The 21,812-nt window shown below is 41.6% G+C and overlaps 1 protein-coding gene across 2 annotated transcripts in view; it reads right to left on the reverse strand.

Moving 5' to 3' along the window:
• The window catches only part of LRRN1 (leucine rich repeat neuronal 1), a 36,466-nt gene extending 31,984 nt beyond the window's left edge, over positions 1–4,482 (reverse strand). Inside the window, exon 1 of one of the 2 annotated variants that reach the window (XM_032458048.1) lies at positions 3,933–4,482. The gene's annotated coding sequence lies outside the window, so the exon portion shown is untranslated. The other variant, XM_032458049.1, reaches the window with a different exon arrangement.
• Positions 4,483–21,812: the final 17,330 nt, after the last annotated feature.

Genomic DNA, 21,812 nt, shown 5'->3' on the forward strand with positions numbered 1-21,812 from the left:
ATAGGGTGTCCATGAAGTCTGGAAATATATACTATATTATCTTCTCATGTATTGTAATTGTAATGTCAGTAAACCACTTATTATACATTTTGCTATGTTTTGAGACATGGATGCTACCTACATCCACTGGTGTATCCATAAAGTAGGTGAATGGTACTATACTAAAACCAGAAAATTTAAAAAGCAAACTTCATTTAAGAAGACTTGCAGAACGAATGGTTTCCTCAGTCACTCAAGTATTGAATATTACTTACAAGGTTTAACTTTTGACTCTATTCTGCACTTTAAGCCAAGAGAGAATACATGTTTTCCTTACTTCATCTATATAATTATAATTTCATCTTGAATAAAATATTAATCAAAGCTCTATTCATGAGTTAAAGATACTTCCATTGTTCCCAGAAACCAAAATACGATTACAATTCTAAAACAGAATTTGCTTTATCTCCAGATTGCCTTAACCCAAAATAGATGTTCAGCATAATAATTTTTTAAAACTAAATACAAAATTTGAGCAACCTTACATTAGTGCACAAGTGAATCATTCAAAGAACTATTATTTTGTAACCTAAAAATAAATTATAAGAAAGCATTATGAAAGTCTAGTAAAAAATGACACCCAAGTCCTATAATTTACCATATTTTATTCATGGCTTATGGCTTATTTATGGTGGCATAAAAGGCCCACCATTCTGTTTATTTATCATCATACCCAACTGGCTTGGGAAGTAGCAATATAATTCTGTAGAGGCAGGTTCTCTTTAGTACCTGCTGGGTTTGTCCCCATGAGTCTCACTGCTTTAGAATATGTGCTAATTGTTCTAACAGTTCAGGTCAAGAAGCTCGCCTTAGCTGAGAGAGATCAATGGTTGACTTTTCCCTTGCTTTTCGGGAATTTCAGACACTGCCCAGAACTACCTATGTTATTGTTCAGAACCAGAGTCCACAGTTGGATCTGGTCTAAGATTTTATTTAGCAGCATGATCCTTTTCTAATAACAAGTACTTTATTAATTTTATTTACCAAGGAAGGGGCCCTATCTTCCCTTTCATTAGACTTGCAGAATAAAGAGTTCACACAGGCAGGATAATAGCCAGAGATAAATTCTCAATGTGAGGCTTTGGTCATTTTAAAGTTACCATGTTGTTTCAAAAATAGCTAGACGATAACTTCACAATAAAATGGCTTATTGCCTAGTTTTAAAATGTCAACTGCATTTTATAGTTAGCCCTCAAGTCCATAATAAAGACAGAATCCCAGGCTTAAGTCATGTAAGAGTTTATTATAATGATTTGTTACTTTCTGACTTCTGGATAGCTCTAAGACAGAAAATGTAATCTTGGCTATACCATTTTCTTACTTAAATTTGACTCAATACCTTTTTCCCCTCCTGGGAAAATACTGCCTTATGTGTAAAAAGCCACTGAACCAGCAAAAATAACTTAGGAAACATGTAAAATAGCAGGCTAACATCTGTTACCCATCCCCCAACCCCCCCACACTGAGCCTCAAAACAATGTTGTCTTTTTTTTTGGTTGTATTTTAATGTCCCTTTCAGTGAATATATAGAATACAGGGGCAAACGCTGTTCAGTGAATAGGCTCTTTTTCCCTTCGACAGTGTTTGGGGCTGACAAAAGAAGAGGCCACTGGGCTGGCTTGTCAGTAGGTATAATCCCAGGGGCTCACGTGCAGCCCACACTGCCTGCCTTTTGTTCAGCGGTTGCACAAGGCCAGGAGGTGAGCAGTGCAGTGGTGTATTAGCTACTATTAGACAAGGCAGAAAGTTCCCTATTAGGGTGTCCATGGCAAGACTGCCTCCCCATCCACTGTTCTGTCCTGTGACCCGAAAACCCCTCAGGTGACTAGGAATGTGATGGTTTCATCACCTGCAGTTCTGCAAGTTTGGGGCCTGTTACTAAAACAATTTTGATTGGGCTATTTACTTGCTAGTGAGATCTTCCTATAGTCAACTACAAGTATCTTCTCTAGTGTGTATCTCTGAGGATGGAGAGCAAATGTAAGCAGGAGATGAGATTCCATAAAAAAAAAAAAAAAAAAGGAGAGAGAGAGAAGAAACTCTAAAAGTTGAGGGGTCAATTCAGCAATTACTTCAAACAACCAAAAGTGGAATTAAGTTACTGTCTGCTTCGTATAACCATTCTCACTAGCTCAGAACATCCGGCTTGAATATTGCACGAAGACACACAGCCAGGTAAAGAGCAAGCAGTACTTGGCGCTTTCAGTACAAAAGCACTCAGAGAATTTGACTCTTGAATAAAGGTGTCAGCAAGACTTGGAATTTCCAAACAGAAAAACTCACACTGCGCCTTTATTCCATTTTCTTAAGGTCTATTGTTAACTAAAGACTCCTTGTCTTTTCAAATTCCTTCATGTGAATGGATGAGGCCAGACATCTGCCAGGATTTGCTCACATTTGCATGCAAATCAGAGTCTTTCGGACACACGTGGCCCTGGAGCCAACAACACCACTTTCACTCTAGGACGTAACACTGATCAAAGTACCTTCCTGAACTTTCCACTCCTCTAGTCCTAGCTCTTAAAAATGAAGTAACGAGCATATTCCAGTAATACTGATCCTTCAGACCATCGTGGCAAAGCAAATTGCAAAAAAAAAAAAAAAAAAAAAAAGTCTTAAAAAAAAAATCCTACAAGCAAAAGCCCAAGTCAGCAGTACCTGTTCCCTCACTGAATTCCACTTTTCCCCTATTATCTAGGTCTGGGAATGAAAATGTTAGTGCTCAAAGTGGCATGAGATTTAGAGAAAGGTCATTTTCCTGGACTCTCGGCCTTTGCCTGTGTGGTTCGAAAGCCTCAAAACTATTCACACCGGGTCATTCATTCATGCATTCATTGCCTGTGGCTGGGGCGGTGAACCCAGCAGGCAAGGTCCCCCTCTCCCCAGAGCAGGTACCACTCCCGAACCTCCCACTGCAAGTATCATGCCGGGTCCCTCACATCGGTCCTGGGACGGGTTTTCCCACCAGTCCCGGGTGCTCAGCGCCCCTCCAGCTACTTGATCTTTTCACCCTACCTGGGTCTACCAGACAGGGACTCCCCTCCATGGTGGCAGTCGCGGCAGCGCCCTGGGAAGTGCGGAGTCGGCGGCTGCCCACACCCCTCTCCACGCAGCACAAAGGACACTCGCTGGCAAACTTTCCTCGTTATCGACCCCGGCCGCGCGGGGAACCCAGCACCGGCTCCACCATGCCTGGGGCGGACCGAGGCTTCCCTGACGTTCCAGCATCCCTGGCTGAAAGCCTCCTGGGCTGCCACCGCTTCTGGGCTCAAAACGTGAAGGGTGAGGTCTTTCCCCTACTTAGACCACGCGACGGTTGAGTAGATTCTTCCGAATGCTCGGACTTCAATACACTCAGTGCTTTGTGAATTACACCCCTGGCCCCCTTCTTTACTGACAAGGCCACCTCCAAGACATCCTTCCTCTTTTCTCTTCCCACAGCTTGCTACCTTCTTTCCCCCTCTCCCAGTCCTCTTTCCAACTTCTCAGGCCCCTTTCCGCGCTGTTCTCCGACTCGGGCTCACATCCCAGCAACCCTCTTTCCTCCGGATCCCCCGGCATCACCCTCCCCCGCGTCGGTCCCTTCAGTCTAGCAGGCTCGCCTCCAGCCATTGCCTTTTGCCCATTTCTGTCCGGCCTTCCTTCCAAACTATCGTTCTCCCCGACCCCTGTGATTTTTTTTTTTCCCGTAAGGTTACTAGATTCCGGTTTCCCCGACTTCGTCATTTTCCCCAGCTCCATGAGCCGCGCCCCCTCGTACCTCAGAGGCCCGCGATCTTGTCCCACGGTTCCCCAGACCCTTCTTGGGCCCGCCGCGCCGCCAAGTTTGCCTCGACTTCCTCTCGCCGCTGCCCACACCCCCCGCCGCCGCCCGGCTGGGCGAGCGCACTTACCCCGGGGCCCGGCTGGCGGGAGTGTCGGGGTGCGCACGGACCAGGCACCGTCGGCGGCAGCAGGAGGAAGAGGAGGAGGAGGAGGACCGGCTGAGCGGCGCCTCCTTCCCAACACACTGGCACTGGCTCCTTGGGGGGCTCCCGGCAGAGCACCAAGACGGGAAGCGAGGCAGCGACACGAGCAACAGCTGCTGAGCGGGCCTGGGCTCAATCCGGCTGTCGGAGGCAGGACTGGAAAAAAGGGTAGAAGTGGGGTGCAGAGGGCGGGGCAGCGAGCTTCCAGGTCCGGAGGAAGGCGCCCGGGGCGCCTAGGGATGTTACGGCGCGGATGCCGCCGTCCGCGCTGACGCCGCCGGCTCCGCTCCCCGCCCGGAGGGCGCTGCAGGCGCGGGCGCGCGGGCCTCGCCTAGCTCCCCGGCTGGCTGCCGGCGCTCTCGGTGCGCCCCGCTTTGTGCTCCCCGCAGCCAGCGTGCACCTGGTGTAAGCAAAAGCGGTCAGCTGATGGGCTGCCAGCCGATTGGCTGCTCCGCGGTCTCCTCCCCTCCCGCCCGACCCCCTTCCCGGCCTCCCACTCTCGTCCTCCCGCCCCCCACACCCGCCCCCGGCTCAGCCCCGTGCTGGGGCACCATCTGTAGCCGGCCCAACAAAGGCGTAGCGCCGCGGGTCTCGGGTAGGTCGGCCGCCCTGCGTCGCCGCCGCAGCCGCTGCAGGGAGCATTGGGCCGCCGCTTTTTGTCTGGGGGACGACAGGCTGCGGCTGGGTTAGGGAGGCAAAGCACATTGCCTTTTCTTAGCAAAAGACATACAAAAAAAAAAAAAAAAAAAAGCCCATGCTAGAAGGCCAGCTAGGCACAATGGGGCCAGATCTCTGCGCAGCGTAGAACTTGGACTTAGGGACTGAGAAGCAGACAAAATGCACTCTGGGAGAGAGCCGAGACTCAGTATGAAATCTGACCCTTCGTCTTAAATTGAATGGTGATTCCTTGGGCTGGGTATACATGCCTAGGTGTACATGCCTGGGTGTGCACACACACGCGTGGCTGTGGAATTGGTCTGTGCCCTTGCAGCGGGAAGAAAGTGTTCAGACACTTGAATGGCAAAGCAGCTTCCGGTTTAGGGAGGCTTTCAGAAAAGGTTTCTGAAACTTTGTAATTACAGTTTTGTGATGTGTTAGGTGTGAAAGTTGTGCTCAAAGAAGCAGAAGATTGAGAATGCAGCCTTTTTGAAATGGGGAAGTGTCAGAGAGCAAGGTGGAAATGGGCTTTTGGAAACTGCACATGAACCTGAGTTTCAGCTTCTAAGCGGCTAGTTTAGAGCCAGGCTCCAGAGAAGCTCTTTGTAATTGTTGGGGGATTTGCTTTAAGCTAGAGCATTATTAACCTCAGTGCCGAGCAACTTCAGGCAAAGGTATGTGGTGACATTTCCTTATGATGTCCAAGCTTCGAACTTCTGGGGAATTTGGAAAGATACATTAATACAGAATCGTCTTTTGAATTCTTATAAGGACATAGTATAAATTTAACAACAGTCTTATGTCTTGATTTCTATAGCATTCCTGGTGTATTTCATAAATGTCTGATAAATACTTGATGCTTTCATATGTCCATTTATTTTGTGTTATCCTGAAACTGTCATACAGATACCAGTGAGACATGGTGTGCCTTAGAAGGCTCTGGGGAAAGAAGATACTATGATTCAGGGAAGAAGGCAGGTGAAGAGTAGAAGAACAGCTATACAAAAAGGCCCAATACAATAGGGTGGGAGGGAGCTACCTATAAAGATTTTAAAACTTTCAAAGCAAGTTGAGTCTAGAACCTTTCCCAAGAGTCATGCTTTTGTCTCTTTCCCACTTTCTCATGATGATTATATGTAGCTTGGATCTCTGGTGGAAAACACAGAACTTGAGCGATCAAGAAAGGTAGAAGACAGGTTTCTTTAGGTTTTGGGGACTGTCCCTCTTGGGGTGGAAAGGAGATGACGTTTAACCCGCACGGTGAGGCTTTACAGAAGTAGGTCCTTGGGGGCAGTTGAAGCAATTAAAGGTGATGGGGAGTTACTCTTTCTTGGAGTCAAGGTCTCTAATAGCCTCCAGGTTTTGGAATAGACTTCACGAGAATGGTGTGAAGCCCAGCTAAGAAAAAACAAGTCAGGCATTAGTGCGTGAGCTTTGAAACCAGGCTGACACTGCTTTAAATTCCAGCACTGCAATTTATGAGCTGTGTCCCTTTGGGGCAAGTCAGTTTACTTCTTTAAGCCTTAGTTTCCTTGGCTATAAAATGAAGTTAATAACAGTTCCTATCCCAAAGGGTTATGCTGGTTAAGTAAGCCTGCAGAAGGCTTGATGCAATTCTTGGTATATAGTAAGCATTCAACACATGGAAGCACTCAGTATTATTAGCCAGGTAGTGAAGACTAAAGCAACACATCACGTCAGACAGGTGGGATGATTGTGTTGCAGAACTGACACAGGTCACAGAATATCTTAAAAGCACTAATAGACTCTGTCTCCCCCCTGTTCATTTCTTTTTAAATCACCATATCATTTATTTAAACTAAGTTCCCTCTTCCCCAAGGCAAGAATGAGAAAGGAAGCTCTGCCTGTTTCCACTTGACCACTGCATATATGTGGCTCCTGACAGAAGGATCATTATCATGAGGAAGAAATGTATATGCGAGAGTTAGGGAGGCGGCCTGGGAGGGGGCTGGGGGGAGGATGAGGATTGCGACGTGTTGGGAAGATTGCTGCAGGACAGAATAGGACAAATGGAGGCAGAGCATTTACAAAGGAATCTGAATTTTGATTCTGCTACTGGAAATTTGATGAACTGCCTACATGGCTAATGGGTCCAAATTTCAGAAACTGCCAATTTGTAACTCTGCAAAGGGGTTTCAGGATTATTTTATCAACCGACACTTAAAAGCCCCTTGTCGTTGGGGTGAATGAAGAGGAAACACTCAGTCACTCCTAGTGAGCTCACACAGTCCTGGGGTCCTAAGTGTATTAGTAAATATTTATTTATTTCATACATTGGGGACCTTGGAAGCTTTAGTGGAGAATGGAAGTAAGTGGATAGAAAGCCCCTAGGGTTCCCAGGAGAGCCAGGTCTTACTGTTGATGTAGGGAGGAGTTCTTGCCCCTGGAGCCGGCCGTGTTGAGACACTGCAAATCCCTCTGGGTTCCCCCACCATCCCCCTGAGGTTCTTCAACTTCAGTTTGAAGAAACATTTTAATTGGTATTAGCCTAATTGTACTGGTCTATGTGGTAAATGAGGGGATTAAAAAAAAAGATGAAACTTTAGAGGGTGGTCATATTAGAATAATCTTTAAAAGGACATCTATATTTTGAGAACAAAATTATAATATGCCATTCTAAGCCACAATTCCTTAAAGTTGAAAATATCTCTCTCTAATTGAAATATTAATAGAGTGCTGGTAGCCAGTGTTCTTTCCAGCCTCTGAATTAACACTGTAGCTTTAACATAATCATCACCAAGCTCCTAGAGGATGATGACTGTGCAGCTCACACTTTGGTGATTGTTGTGATCATCGTTAACTTTCATACCAAATGTGTCGTTTCTCTAAAAATTTTTAACAATTGAGTGGTTTTACTGTATATACATAGTTCCTGTTCTTTCAGTTTTGTTCTGCATATGAAATCATTACAACACAAAAAAGTATTAATAAATTATTAATAATCATTAATTAAATTATTTTAGCATTTAAATTGATAATTTGACATGGAACTAAGGTGACCAACTGTCTTGATCTGCCTAGAATTCTCCAGGATTGAGTCCTGAAAGTTTCACATTTTCAGGAAGACCCTCAGTCTGGGTCAAACCAAGATGGTTCATGGTTCTAAATAACTCACATTAAGAAGTTTATGGTACTATTGCAATTTTCATTGGGTTATAACCTTGTAGATACACCAGTAATGCCCTTATGCTGGGCTAGATCAAGAATCCTGCTTCCACTCATAGAACTTGATTGCTGCATAGCCCTTGGCGTCATCTAATCCAACCTCCTTATTTTATACAGAAGAAAACTAAGCCCTGGAAATTGTGGCAGTCTGTGGACAAAGCCTACACTAAAAAGCTAGACTATATACTGTTTGAAGGCAGAGACCAGATGGCCAGCTCCTAGCCCCGCACCCAGCATGCTATAGGTACTGAGTAAACAGCTTTTGAACAAATGAATTGAATCAATTAATAAAATAATGTCTTTTAAATAGAACACATTGTATCTTGAGCATTTTCTTTATATCATTAAAAATTGTTTGAAATTATAATGCTTTATGGCTACCAATCTTCTGTTGCTGAGAAATAAGGCCTTTATCAATTATTCACTAAAATGTATGTTACAGTAAACATACTTATTAGAAATGGCCATTTTGGTTATTGAACTATAGATGCATAAACTATAGCTTGGATTATCAATTTAACATATTCCATTTTTTTTTCTATTTTCATTAGTACTTATTTTTAGACCGCCAGGCCTTACTGAAAAATAAAGGTTTACTTTATATGTTATTTGCTTTTTTACTGTAAAGATTTTAGTTGATAAGTTTGTTTTCAATTATTTGCTCTCCATTCTGATTTCTCTTTTGCCTGTATGATAATAGCTAGCATAAATTAACATAAATTATTTACTCTGTGCCAGGTAATACACTTGGTAATGTTTCTCATATTGAAAGAGGCCGTATACTATAATAGTTACAAGCTAGAGTTCCTTATTTGTGTTACCAAAGTTTCTATTCCAGCTCAGTGTAGCTGTGTGAATGTGTCTGTAATTGCATCTGTATTGTGGGGTTTCTGAGGATTAAAGAGATATGTATGTGCCTAACATATAGCAAGCATTCACTAAATATTAGTGTATTAGTTAATATACTGCTAGCTGCTGGGACAAATAAACCAAAGAACCCTAGGGGCTTAAATAGGGCAGGTTTATTTCACACTCATGTAAGAGTGTGTTTCTGGCTGGGTGGCTTCCACTTGGTCATTCACGGCCCAGGCTGCTTCCATCTTTTGATTCTTCTTCCTCTGTTTCTGCAGATTCCTTTCCATTCACAAAGAGGATGGGGAAAGAAACACAAAAGAAAGGACCATGTGGGGAAACTTTATGGGCCAACCTAAGAAATCGCTCACATCACCTCCACCTCTGTTCTTTTGGCAAGAACTCAGATACATAGCAACACCGAACAGTAGGGGAAACCAGCGAAGGTAGACAAGGTAAGTGTCTAACAGTAGAGAAAATGTTACAATGTGCTGCATTACAAATAGAGCAACATGTATTAGAAGCATAGCAATCTCTCCTACTGTTGGCTTTCATCTTGCTTAGTCCACGTAACAAGTCTGATAAGGGAGGAGGGAGGACTTGACTCTATCCTGACTGACGTCACCACATTGCCTTCCTCAAGGTCCCAGAGACAAAGCAGGGAGAGGAAACTTGTCAGCTGCCCCAACAGCAGCTTGTACTGCTTCTTCTTTCAGTAACCATAGAACTTTAGGAAGTTCAGAACCTTTCCTTGTAAGAAAATGCTTAGAGACTACTGCACTGGAATTCAGTGCCTCTATTATCATAAATTTAATATCCACATTTACTTTTAGTCCTAAGGGCCTCCCAGGCTATAAAGGAAAGATTGGCAGGCAGCATAGACACCACTGGTTTATACACATCCTGCTCACAGAATTTCCCTCCATTTCACCCAACCTTCCTCTGTCAAGTGTGTCTGCATTCTGCCTGCACTTCACTTTATTTTTATAATAGAGATGCTCACACTCTAGCTCTGAGCACATTAACAGTCTCTTCTGAGTAAAACATTGCCCCCATTCCATTTTCATGAATAGTTAGGTCCTCACCTACTAGACTCATTATCTGCTGAAATCCTTATTCTCTGAAATTTGGTTCACTTTGTACCCTCAAGTCTGTATCCTGTCCAAACCTTGTACTGCACAACAACCGTGTTCCTGAAAGGGGACTTAGTTTTTGAGTTTTGTGACTTTGTGAGAAGAGAAGGCTGCAGAGAGATGTGCGATAAATAAATGGTGACTTAGACCGGTCACTGGAAGCGAGGCTATATTGCAGTTCAGTTCAGCAGTATCTCAGGATTTGAGGACTGAAAAGAACCTTAGAGATAATCTGGCTCAACCCTTTCATTTTACAGATGAGCAAATTCGAGTCTCAAGAACACCAAGGTTTCCATGTACTTCAGAGATTCTGTGAAGTTTGGGTGGATTTAAATCCTTATCCAAGGTCATACTGCTGGTTAATAGGAGCACGAAGCTTAAAATCTAGTTCTTGGGATTTTTAGATCAGGAATCCTTCTCTAGTAGTGGTGTAACTATGACTGAGATCCTCAGGCCTCCCAGAATTTTGTGGATATGCTCTCAGGAGTCTGCTAGGTTGCTATAAGAAATTGATATTTGTTTAAGTTTCAATAATCTGAAAAATTAAGATAAGCATATTCTGAATCATTTGAATGACATCCTTATAACTGAGTGAAGAAAAATGCCATCGAGTGCCAGTGTCTGTGTTTGTGCTTATGATCATGTTGGTGCCAAGCAGTACCACTTTAAAGTATGTGGAACTAACAAGAGAAAAACAGGGCAGTTTTGATGTATAAACGATGTCTTCTCAGTGGCCAGGTGAAGGCCACATAGTATCTCAGCACATTCTAAGAAAGAAGGAGTGGGAGAAATTTCATGAGTTAAAAGTGAGAGGAGAGAAAAAGGATAAGAGAACTGAATCACCCACAACACGGGGTAGTCTAAACTCCAAAAGTGAAAGTGTGAGAGTGAGAGAGAGAGAGAGAGAGAGAGGGAGAGAGAGGGAGAGGGAGAGGGAGGTGGGGGTCAGGACCATATTCACTCTTGAGAGGTGACTTAGTTTTAGAAAAAAGGGAAGAAGTTCAACTCTTACATAAAGTTGATGATAAAATTGATGGTTGAATTTGAGTTGAACTGCTTTGGTAGTTTTTGTTTTTTTTTTTTATAAACAGTTTTATTTAGTTATAATTACTGCTATGAGTTGAATTGTGTCTCTACAAATTCGTATGTTGAAGTTCTAACCTCCAGGACCTCAGACTTTGGAATTTTCCCATTCATAGTTAAGATTTTGTTTTGATAAGAAGAAGAGGAAGAAACATATAGCAGCTAACTCTTATCAAGTATATATTATGTCCTATGCATGGTGCAATTTTTGCATGAAGTCCACGTAGTTCTAACAACAATCCTCTGAGATGGGTAGGTATGATTATCACTCACGTTTTTCTCAGATAAGGTAATTGAGATCCTAACGAGTGTAGATAGCAGGCCCCGGGTACCAGAGCGCATGCTCTTAACTATGGGAAGTCTGTAATCTCTGACTCCATGTATGCTGCAACTCTGTAGTCTGAAAGGCCTGCACCATTTTGGTCATATAGACATAGATATACCTTTGGGGAAAAATTTTTGTAATTAAAAAAGCAAAACAAGTTGATGTAGTGTTCTAGAAACTGTCTCCAAATATCTTAATACTTTCAGAAAGGAGGAGTCTGAGCAATACTACCCACATTTTATTAGAATAATGGAGACATTCACAAAGTAATAAGACCTGAAAGTCCACAACAGGATAGTTGAAAACTTTTGAAATGTAAAAGGAAACAAAATTTTAATTTGTAAAACTGGAGCTTTTTAATAGATGTGCACAAAGGGCCAGCCAAAGGCCACCTAGGTGATTCTTAAGGACTGAGCAATTGAATGGCATGTAGTTTGCCAGGGACAAGTCTTGGTCACTCTCTGGAACATTATTTGGTGAGCCTTTCATGAGAATGGGATTCTAAACTCAGATTTACCACTAATAGCTTCACTTCTCTGAACCCCAAGTTCTTTATGTATAAAATGAGGTCACTGATATAAGCTGTGGTTTTCATTTTTTCTTCCTCCCAGAATTCCTTGGTTAAATTAAATCATAAGGAAACACTATATCAAGATAAAAAAGCAAATCTGGGTTTTTGGTTACGACAACCAAATCTACTTGGCTTAGGTAGGAAGAGCTTTGCTAAAAGGCACTAGTTAGCCTACCGGGTCTCTGGCAGGGCTGGGCAGCTGGGCGTGGGTATTGCCTGCCCGGGAACAAAGCGGCTGGAGAACATGCCCCTGTTCTGCTATAAGTGACATTGTTGCTCGCTTATCCCTTGATCCCTACCCCACTATGGATGGAAACCCAGAAGCTCTACACAGCTCTGCCTAATGATGCTGCCACTATCCCTGCTGGAAGATATGGCTGCCTTTTCATGTTGCTGCCTTGTACCTGTGTGTTGCTTGACTGAACCCAGGCCCTGTGCAGGACAGAAAACCAGGCAGAAAAGGGTGGGACTGGGTGTTGGGTGGGCCAGCTCACAGTATATGCCATCAATGTGCATTGAGGGTGGCCAGAGTGCGAGTCCCTATTTGACCTTTACCTGTCACTGTCCTTTGATGTTGGTGGGACCCTGTTGGCCAGTGACTCACTGAACAGGCCCCCAGGCCTCTGCAGATCAAAGCTAGAAAACCACCAAAGTAGATTATTTTTAAAGTTCTGTCTAGTGTTAAAATTCCTTGATTCTATGCATTTCCAAGGTTAAATTAGAGGAGTTTAAAGAATTATTCTCCTGGAGGACTCAGCTAATTCCAATATATTCTCTATAATTATCAGTAGTTAAGGATATTATACCCAAGGAGTAGGGCTTTATCTACATTTACATTTTGGTTGATTCCCTCAATTAGCTATGTCAGTACAAGAATATTCCATTCACACATGGGGAAAGGAAAGGGAGGGCAAGGGAAGGATAGGGGGAACATTTGACAAAGATATTGTATGCAGTTTTTTTTTTCCAGAAGGGCACATTTTGGGCCTTTCAATGGAATCATTTTTAAGTTGCAAGTACTCGCAGATGCAGGTATAGGAAAACTGCTTACAGTTTTGGGCACAAGTTCGGATCTGCAAACTCTAAGCTCAAAGTTCCAAAATCAGAAGAAAGAACAGGCAAACTTAAGGTACCCTAAATTATACAAAGGTCTGTTTACATAATCTTTTCCTCCCTAATACCTCTCAATTACCAAAAGATAACTATTCTGGTTATTACCAAGACACCTCAAAGACAACAGAGATGAATGAGGTACCATATTGTTAGGCATGGTGTGTCCATCAACTGTATGGTATCGTGGGATATACTGTGTCCTTTAACCTAAAAGCTTGGTCTCTGGATTCAGTCCCTTTAGAATTTATCCATAAGTCAACTTAGCCACAAGATGGAAGTAATAATAGTAAGTGTGTCATGTTACTGCAAGTATTAATTGTGCTCATTATTAGCACATTGCCTGGGACATAAGAATGTTGTCCAGTACAGTCATTGGGTCACCTGCCTTGACCTTTGCTCCTTTGGAAACCCAGTTGGCATTGGCAGTTGAGCAACAATTTGGGGAGGCTGCTGCCCAGGAGAGGGAAAGGAAAAGGCAGATCACTCCCTTCCTTGGAACATTTTTATCTCTTTAAGACTGCCCTTACTGTTGATTATGGGCTGATTTCATCTATACGTGATTCAGTAAACCTTGATGAACATCGACTAACGGCAAAGCATCATGGCCCATGACCTGGGAGACTGGATAAACAGGGGCATTGATTCAACAGATATTTGTTGAGATTCTATTGCATTTAGAGGCTGTTTTTGACTCTGAGCTTTAGCTAGGCCCTAGTGGATCAGATGTAGGCTGCGGTGGGGACATGGGAAAGTGACGTTAAAGAAGCAGATACTAGGGTTGACTCTGCCCCTGTATCCGCCCCTGTATATGTGGGAAAACCACAGGTAGGGTGACCAACTGTCCTAGTTTCCCTAAGACTGGGAGGTTTACTGCTGCACAAAATTTTCTTTTTTAAGCCAGGACTGAGTGATTTCCCAGGATGCAGTGTTTTGGTGCCTAAAACCAGGAAGGTCCTGGCTAGACCAGAATGAGCTGGTTATACTAACAGATTTTATATCCTTGATGAGACAGGTTCTCTACCATTGAGGAGTTTAATTCCCTGCATTTAAAATGAGAAACTCTGCACTGGGATGTAGCTGTGATGTGGTCCAGAGTGGTCTGGAGTGGGATTTAAGAGAGCAGCTGAGACCCTGAGACCCTGGCCATAGCTCTTGGTATCGTGATGACCCTTGACAAATTAATAACCTCTCCAAACCTTAGCTCCTTCATCTAGAGAAGCAGGTATCATTTGGACACTTAATCACTGTGTGTTTGAGTAAGTTAAATGAAATAGTACGTGTATAAGTGCCTAGCACAGAAAGGAAGTATAATATTTTTAAAATTTCCTATCTTCAAATGAGAAAACATATTACACTGGCTTAAAGATAAGAAGTTTCATATACATGTGCTTGTCTGCATTAACCTTCCATTATTTGTGCTTCATGTATTACTGTGGAAATTTTCTTTTAATGTTTCTATTGGTTGAATTTCTAGTTACTAACAAAATTGTAACCCCCTCAAGTGCATGTGTGATCTTTTTATGTCTTGGATATCTCCTAAAAGCTTCTAGAACTTAGCAGGGTCAAATTTTGGGAACACAAAGTGCTGAGGTTAGTTTGCAATGACCTGAGGATAAAATATGCAGCAAATATTTTGTTTATTTTTTATCTGCTTTTTCAACTGCAAGTCTATCATGATAAATGTTATTTTTATATAGATCAAAGGAGCCAGCTCAGATCATATCTTTTTGAAGCCTCCCCCTTACCTAAGTTATTGCATTTTAATCCCTTTATCTGTGTGATTTCCTTGCAATGTGCAAATTTAATGGAAAGGAAAGGTGGCAGAGACAGGACAGATACACACATTTTGCCATACTAAGTAGGTAGAAATCGTTCTGTGCCTGTGAGCCTGAGAAAACACAGTTGAAATATCAAGCTGTTAAAAAAGAAGAAGAAGAAGAAAAGAAACAACAGTCTCAAAATGGAGTTACTTGTGCTAAGTCTCATTCCAGCAAACCAAGACTTCCTACCTAACCTAATTTCAGTTTCAGTGTCTCCCAGGAATGTGACCTTTAACCAGTCAATGGAATTACCTGGTTAGTATTAATGTGGTAATCTGCCTGAAAGCCCCTTGCCTTTCCCCAGAGAAAGGTGACCTTGCCTGAAACAATCCATTCTTTGCTAGATTAGCTTCATTGCCCCGTTACCTTCTGCCTATAAAAGTTTTCTGTTTTGTATAGCCACTCAGAGCTCCTTTCTATCTGCTGAGATGGGGTGCTGCCTAATTCGTGAATCATTAAATTAAGCAATTTACATCTTCAAATTTACTGAGTTGAAATTTTTTTTTTTAACAGATTTGGTGGCAGCGGTGGAATCTAAGGAGACTTTGATGGCTTTGGGGACAATGAGAAATACTGGTGTAGTACCCACAAACTCTTCTGAGTTCTCTTTCTCGCCATTTCTGAGGGCTATGGGTAAGTTCCTCTCGGTTCTGAGCTCCATTCTCTTTGTGTAAAGCTCCTAACCAAATTGACTTTTCAGTCCAGGGCAGGTCAGCATGAGCTAGCACATGGTTCCATCCAGAACTCAAGTCCCTAGCCTTTGGTTCAGCCTGCAATTCCCCATTTGGTTGGTAAAATTCCAGCTGTTGGTTCTGCCCCCACATTGGGACATTAGCATTCCACATTGGGAGCTATTGGCAGTTTAGCCAGCAGTTCCTCATTTATTTGGAATCAGTCTGCAGTCCCCACTCTTTGGGATCTTCTGGTTTAGCCCCTTCCTCAATTCCTCCCTAGTTCTGTGGGAATTGCTGTTTGTGTATATTGTGGGACACAATGCAGTGGCTGGTGACATGGTGATGCATGGGTTGGTAAAAGAATTTACCAGAGATAAAGTATGAGAACAGAAAAGGAGTTCGTTAGGTGCACTGACATAGACAGCAGCTGGCCACACAGATGAGAGATGCCTGTGTGAGCACCGAGGGTCAGTTGTTGGGGTCTTTTATAAGGTAGGGTCACATGGTGCCAGATTGGCTTGTGTACAAGTCTCTGAATGGTTGTGGATGAGGTAAGAAGTTTAGGGTCTATGGAGGGCGATGGGGTTTGTGACTCTGGTAATGTGGGCTGCAACAAGCCAGCCTGAGCTATTGTGAGATTAGGCATTACCTGGGGCTATTAGTTTTTTAGGGGAAACACCCCCAGTAAAGAAAGTACTTTATCTGTTGAGGGGTCACAGGCAGACATCTGAGAGCCCAGAAATGGGGGTCGTTGGACTTTTAAGGATGTCAGTTGTCCCAACAGTGTACACAGAACCTTCCATTGGCCAGTCCACAGTAACATCTCATTGGTAATGCTGGTTCTTTAATATGCACATGAGATAGAGGCTATTGCTAATGGGGATCTCAGAAGCCAAAAAACCGCAAACATGTACATGAATCGGGCATTTAAAAGCTGTCAGAGTGCTCACTGCCTAATACACCCATGTTTGTTAGGATGAATTGGTCATGGAATGGGTTAGATTGATACTAACCCACCAATCTCAAGCAAACCTCTGTGTAATGAGTTACGCTGTAAAACATCACACATTCCTAACGCAGAGGCACCCCCGTTTAGTGCTAGTTTGGCTCCAAAAGACCCAAAAGCTTAGCCAAAGCAAATATATGAACTAATAAAAATAAAGCAGGATCCTTAAATTTCAAATAGTCGAGCATGCCACCTCTGGCATACCTGCTTATTTTTTGTCTAAGAACTATGGTCCTAGAATCTATAAATATCTACAAAAATGGCTAAATCTTATTAAAGACAATCTGGAATTATAATGGCCATTATGGGGAATGTTTCGATTAGACAAGATGTCCATTTAAGAAGTGGAGCATGAGTGCAAGGGTTCCTGAATTAAACAAATAGAATGGGAAACTTATTTTAATTGGTATGCAGAAGCACCCAAAATACTTCAAGATTCCAAAATAGCCTCACCAAAAAATTAGTAGCAAAAGACTAATGGAAATTTGAAGACCAAGAGGTACCTAAAACAAAGGACAGTGAAACTGACATGACGCCTACTGTTCTCCTTTATCCTTTCTCGGATACTCACATTCTACTAACTGTCTACCTTTCAAATATGGAGAGAATATTGGACAGTTACCTTTTAAAATAACACCACCTGAAGTTGTGTATTTTGGTAGGACCTGATGAAGCCAAAAAATGGATGTGGGAAGCAGAATGACATAACCCTGAGGATGAGATCCTCAGTGTTCAACATGATTTCCTCATGGACCAAAAAAAAAAAAAAAAAAGCTCATGAAATAGCAACCAATCTTTTAAAAGCCATTCCTAAAGTCTTCCCTGCCCACATTGATTGGTCTGTTATTCAAACATGCAAACAAAAGAAAGTGACTTTGTTGCAGATTTTAAAGCCTGTCTGGAAGCTCTTTTCCTAAAGCCTTCCAGGTTTCATTCAGTAAATGAGTTCATGCCACCTGCTCTAGCTGCCCTGTTTGTAAATGGATTATCTCCTGAGATATATGGACTAATAAAAAGGCAGAAAATAGGATGGGAGGCTACTGGTTTGACTGAATTCACTTTGAAAGTACTTTGTGTTGTGGGACACAACGCTGCGGAGGTGGTCAGGCCAATGACGTGGGTTGGTAAAAGAATTTACCAGAGACCAAGGAAAGTTTAAGAACAAGGAAAAGTTTAATAACTGTTTTACTCTGCCATAGACAACAGTGGGCCACACAGAAGAGAGGTGCCTGTGGGAGCCCCAAGGGTCAGTTGTTGGGGTCTTTTATAAGGTAGGGTCACAAGGTGCCTGATCGGCTTGTGCACAAGTCTGATTGATTGTAGGTGAGATAAGTTTAGAGTCTGTGAAGGATGGTAGTGTTTATGACTGATAATGTGGGCTGAAACAAGCCAGCATGAGCTATTGTGAGAGTAGGCATTACCTAATGCTATTAGTTTGTTAGGGCAAACATGCCCAGTAAAGAATATACTTTATCTGTTGAGGGACCACAGGCAGACATCTGAGAGCCCAGGAATGGGGGTCATTGGACGTTAAAGGACACCAGGTGGCCCTATGCTTTGGAGCAAGATCACGAGCGAAAATCTGCTAAGCCATTGACCTTACACCTACAACAGCTCCAAGGTCTGGCACCTAAAATAACACCTGCACCTTCTATATCACACCCTCCTAAGCATCCATCATCAAAATGCTGGCCCAAGGATTTTTATCTTATTTGTAATCAGCCTGGGCACTGGGGGAAAAAAGTTGTCCTCAAAGGCTCTGTGGAAAATCTTCAACAGTAACTCAAATGCGCCCATATGTACCCCCAAAGTGGATCCCCCATGGGGTCCCTTCAAGAGCTGATGGGCTCTGGTAAATTGCTACCAGTGATACTTTTAAACAGCCAAGACAAAACTAAAATTAAAATTAATTAAAAAGATCTTACCAAGTTCTGGTAGATATTGTAGCTACACTCTCTACTTTAAACCCCACTTAGAGCCTGCAGTTGGGATCCTGAAAAAATTGATAAGAATTCTTACTCAGAGGCTGCTCTCCTGAATCTCTGCCTATAATACCAGGTAGAGAGAGGAAAATAGAATATCTTCTGCATCCTTTCGGGGGACTCTTCTTGAATCCAAGAAGGATTATTCAATATTATCAAAACTGTTTACTGTTGGTCCTGGCTGAAAAGTAACAAGATATCTGAAAGGATTTTTTTAAAGTAGTTCTGTTATCACAGGTTGGCAAATTCAAAGCTGATATTCAGAGCCTGATAGGGATTTTTTAAGGCCTTCTCCCCTAAGCTAAAATAAAACTATGTGCCCAAAGGGAAAGAAAAACCTTCTGAAGCTTTTGTGAAAGGATTTACTAAAAACATTCCAAAGACAAACAGCTTGTAGGTATTGTAAAATTTCTGGCCTTAGGGAACAAAGTTCTTCTTGGAGAAACTTGCATTCTTTCTCAGTGCTTTGAGATGTAAATGTTCCACCTGGTATTCTCCTAGAACTCTTATCTTCTTATCTAGGCCATCTCCTTAAAATGAAAACGTCAGGGAAGTAATTCTTACCAGAAGAAAAATCAAAGGGGGAAAGGTTATTTTGAAACTTTGGCAAATGGAAAATCTTAAGTGTCTTCCCCACTAATATTAATAAAAACTAGCCATTTGAGTAGGTAACCTTAAATTATTCCATCTGCCAGAAATGTAATTTAGAATCCAACCATTTTTATAATTAGTGAGTTTTGTGTTATTGTATCTGATTCATGGCTAAAATTTTTAAACAAAAGCTATAAAGTGCCTGTTTGTGTCTGAGTGTATGTTTATGTGTATCTATGTGTATGTGTTGTAGATGTATGGTATTTTCTACCTCTGGATGGTATTAACTATAATTGATTTGTAGAAGAGCTCTATGTGATTGGTTTGAAGAGAAGTAATTGCGAATATGAATTAAAGATTCCTAAAACTCTTGAAAATAGAAAACCTCAAATGTTTTTCAAGTTCACATGATACAGGATTAATCTTTAGTGAATAAAAGCTGAAGTTGTTGATTTAATTAAAACAGGCATATCTTTAAGAGTTATCAGCATTAAATATAATATTTCATTCTACCTGGGCTTACTAATTAAATAAGTTCATGTTATCTCTTTAAAATTTGTTTGCCAGAAAAATAACTTAGAATGATGATTATCTGTGTCTAATGAAGTTTTTGTAGGTAATCTAAACATGATTGTTAAGAACAAGTGGTTTAAATAGACGTAAATAAGCTAAGAGTTTCTAGGTGACCTTTTCATCAGAGGTTCCAAAATCTTTTGGTTACTTGTAACCATGAAGTTTTGCTAAGTTAATTTACATAATGAGTTAAGTAACATTTGTTAAACATCTAGGTTATCTCCAAATAAAATAAAATACTGAAATATTACTTAAAATAGGCTTACACATTTTTGGCTTCCTTTACAGAGGAACTAAAGATACTTGGATCTAAGGGTAAACACGCTTTGTGCCACACTGGAAAATGTACTATGAAGAAAACATACTTCTAGGAATTATGAAATTATTTACAAATTTGTCAGTTACAGACAATTCACAACTGTTTAATGCTTCTAGAAAGAAAAAGGGCAATATCTCTGTATGCATGGAAAGTAGGATTGTGTTTTGGTAAGAGAAGGAATGAAGAACAGAGATGCAGTTTGTTGAGGGTAAAAAAAGTAATTTTGTTCTAATGTGAGACTGGTTATTTCAGAATGGGAAAGAGGAAAAACAGAATCTGAATGTAAAAAGAAAAATTATAGAAGGGTTGTGGAAAAAAACTTTGGAAAGACATTTTAACATGTCGATAAGCTGGCTAAGATTGGAAAGGATCTAATTACATTTAAAAAACAAAACAAAACAAAAAACCAAATGCCTAGAAGGCTGGTGCATAATAGAACAATGCCTTTTAGGTTACCTAACTGTGTCCCTGATTCTTCACAGACAGACTGAGACACCTCACTAGCTAACTCCCTTGAATTTACTTCATTGAGTTAGAAAGGACCTACCAGTATGCTTTCACAAATCAGGATTTGCTTCCTTTGGCAAATTCCCTAGTTAGGACTAAATGTAAATGAGGCTATGATCAGGAGCCTCTCCTTAACTCTTGAAAGTACTGCAAAATACACTGCTAAAACGATAGCTGCCCAAGAAAAATCCCAAGACTCTCTGGCCGAAGTTGTCCTTGATAATATGACGGGCTTTGACTGCCTTTTAGCTGAGAAAGGAGGTGTCTGTTATGTGGCCAACCCCACCTGCTGTACCTGGGTTAACACTTCTGGGGAAGTTGAAACTCAGTTGCATTAGATCACTGAGCAAGGCACTTGGCTTAAAAAGTAATTCTTTCACAGTCTTTCTTTGACTTATTTGATTCTGATTCGCTTGAGTCTTAAGGATGGTGGCTCTGAAGTGCACTCCAAGTATTGGGAATTATCTTGCTTCTAATAGTCATAGTAGTTCCCCTGGTGCACTGTATTCTCTCAAAAGCTTTAAATGAATACTCACAGATGCTAATTGCCAAGAAAATGATATTCAGACTGTAACATCAAAAAGGAACAAAGAAAATTACCAACTTAAAAGAAAATTAAAATGAGCCTAAAGTCATGACCTGTGAATACCATAGATTTAACAAAACTGTCATGACCTGTAAATACCACATGGAGTATTTGCTAAAACGTCAAGAACTACAGTGGTAGCTGAGAGTGGTGCTAATGCCTTAAGTTTTGATCACATCTATCAGTTAAACCGAGAGTCTGATCAAAAGTGAAGAAGTTGTTTAAAAAGGAAACAACAGGCCCAAATGGAGTCACTTGTGCTAAGTCCCATTGTCAGCAAACCAAGACCTCATACCTACCCTAACTGCAGTTTTGGCCTCTCCCAGGAATGTGACCTTTAGCCAGTCAATCTGGAATTACCTAGTCAGCCCTAGTGAGATAATCTGCCTGACAGATCCCTGACTTTCTCCAAAGGAAGGTGACTTTGCCCAAAACAATCCATTTTTTGCTGGAATAGCTTTCTCACCCTGCTTCCTTCTGATTATAAAAGTTTTCCACTTTGTACAGCTCCCTGGAACTCCCTTCTATCAGTGAAGGTAGGATGCTGTCTGATTCATGAATTATTAAACAAAGTGAATTAGATCTCCAAATTTACTTGGTTGAATTTTGTTTTTTAACAAAGTTAACAGATGAATCCTGGAGTTTATAAGCAACAACAAACCAGCACATACAACCCCACATTAGCTAAATAGAGATAAACTTCTTCGTAATTCTTTGTCATTTCTATTTCCCTGTTAACATAATACATTAATTATGCTGGTCAGTTAGGAAACCCTAAAGAACTTTCTTCAAAAGCACCAGCTAGGAGAGAAAATGTCACCCACTGG

Source organism: Camelus ferus, chromosome 17 (genome assembly GCF_009834535.1).
Source record: "Camelus ferus isolate YT-003-E chromosome 17, BCGSAC_Cfer_1.0, whole genome shotgun sequence".
Taxonomy (NCBI): domain Eukaryota; kingdom Metazoa; phylum Chordata; class Mammalia; order Artiodactyla; family Camelidae; genus Camelus; species Camelus ferus.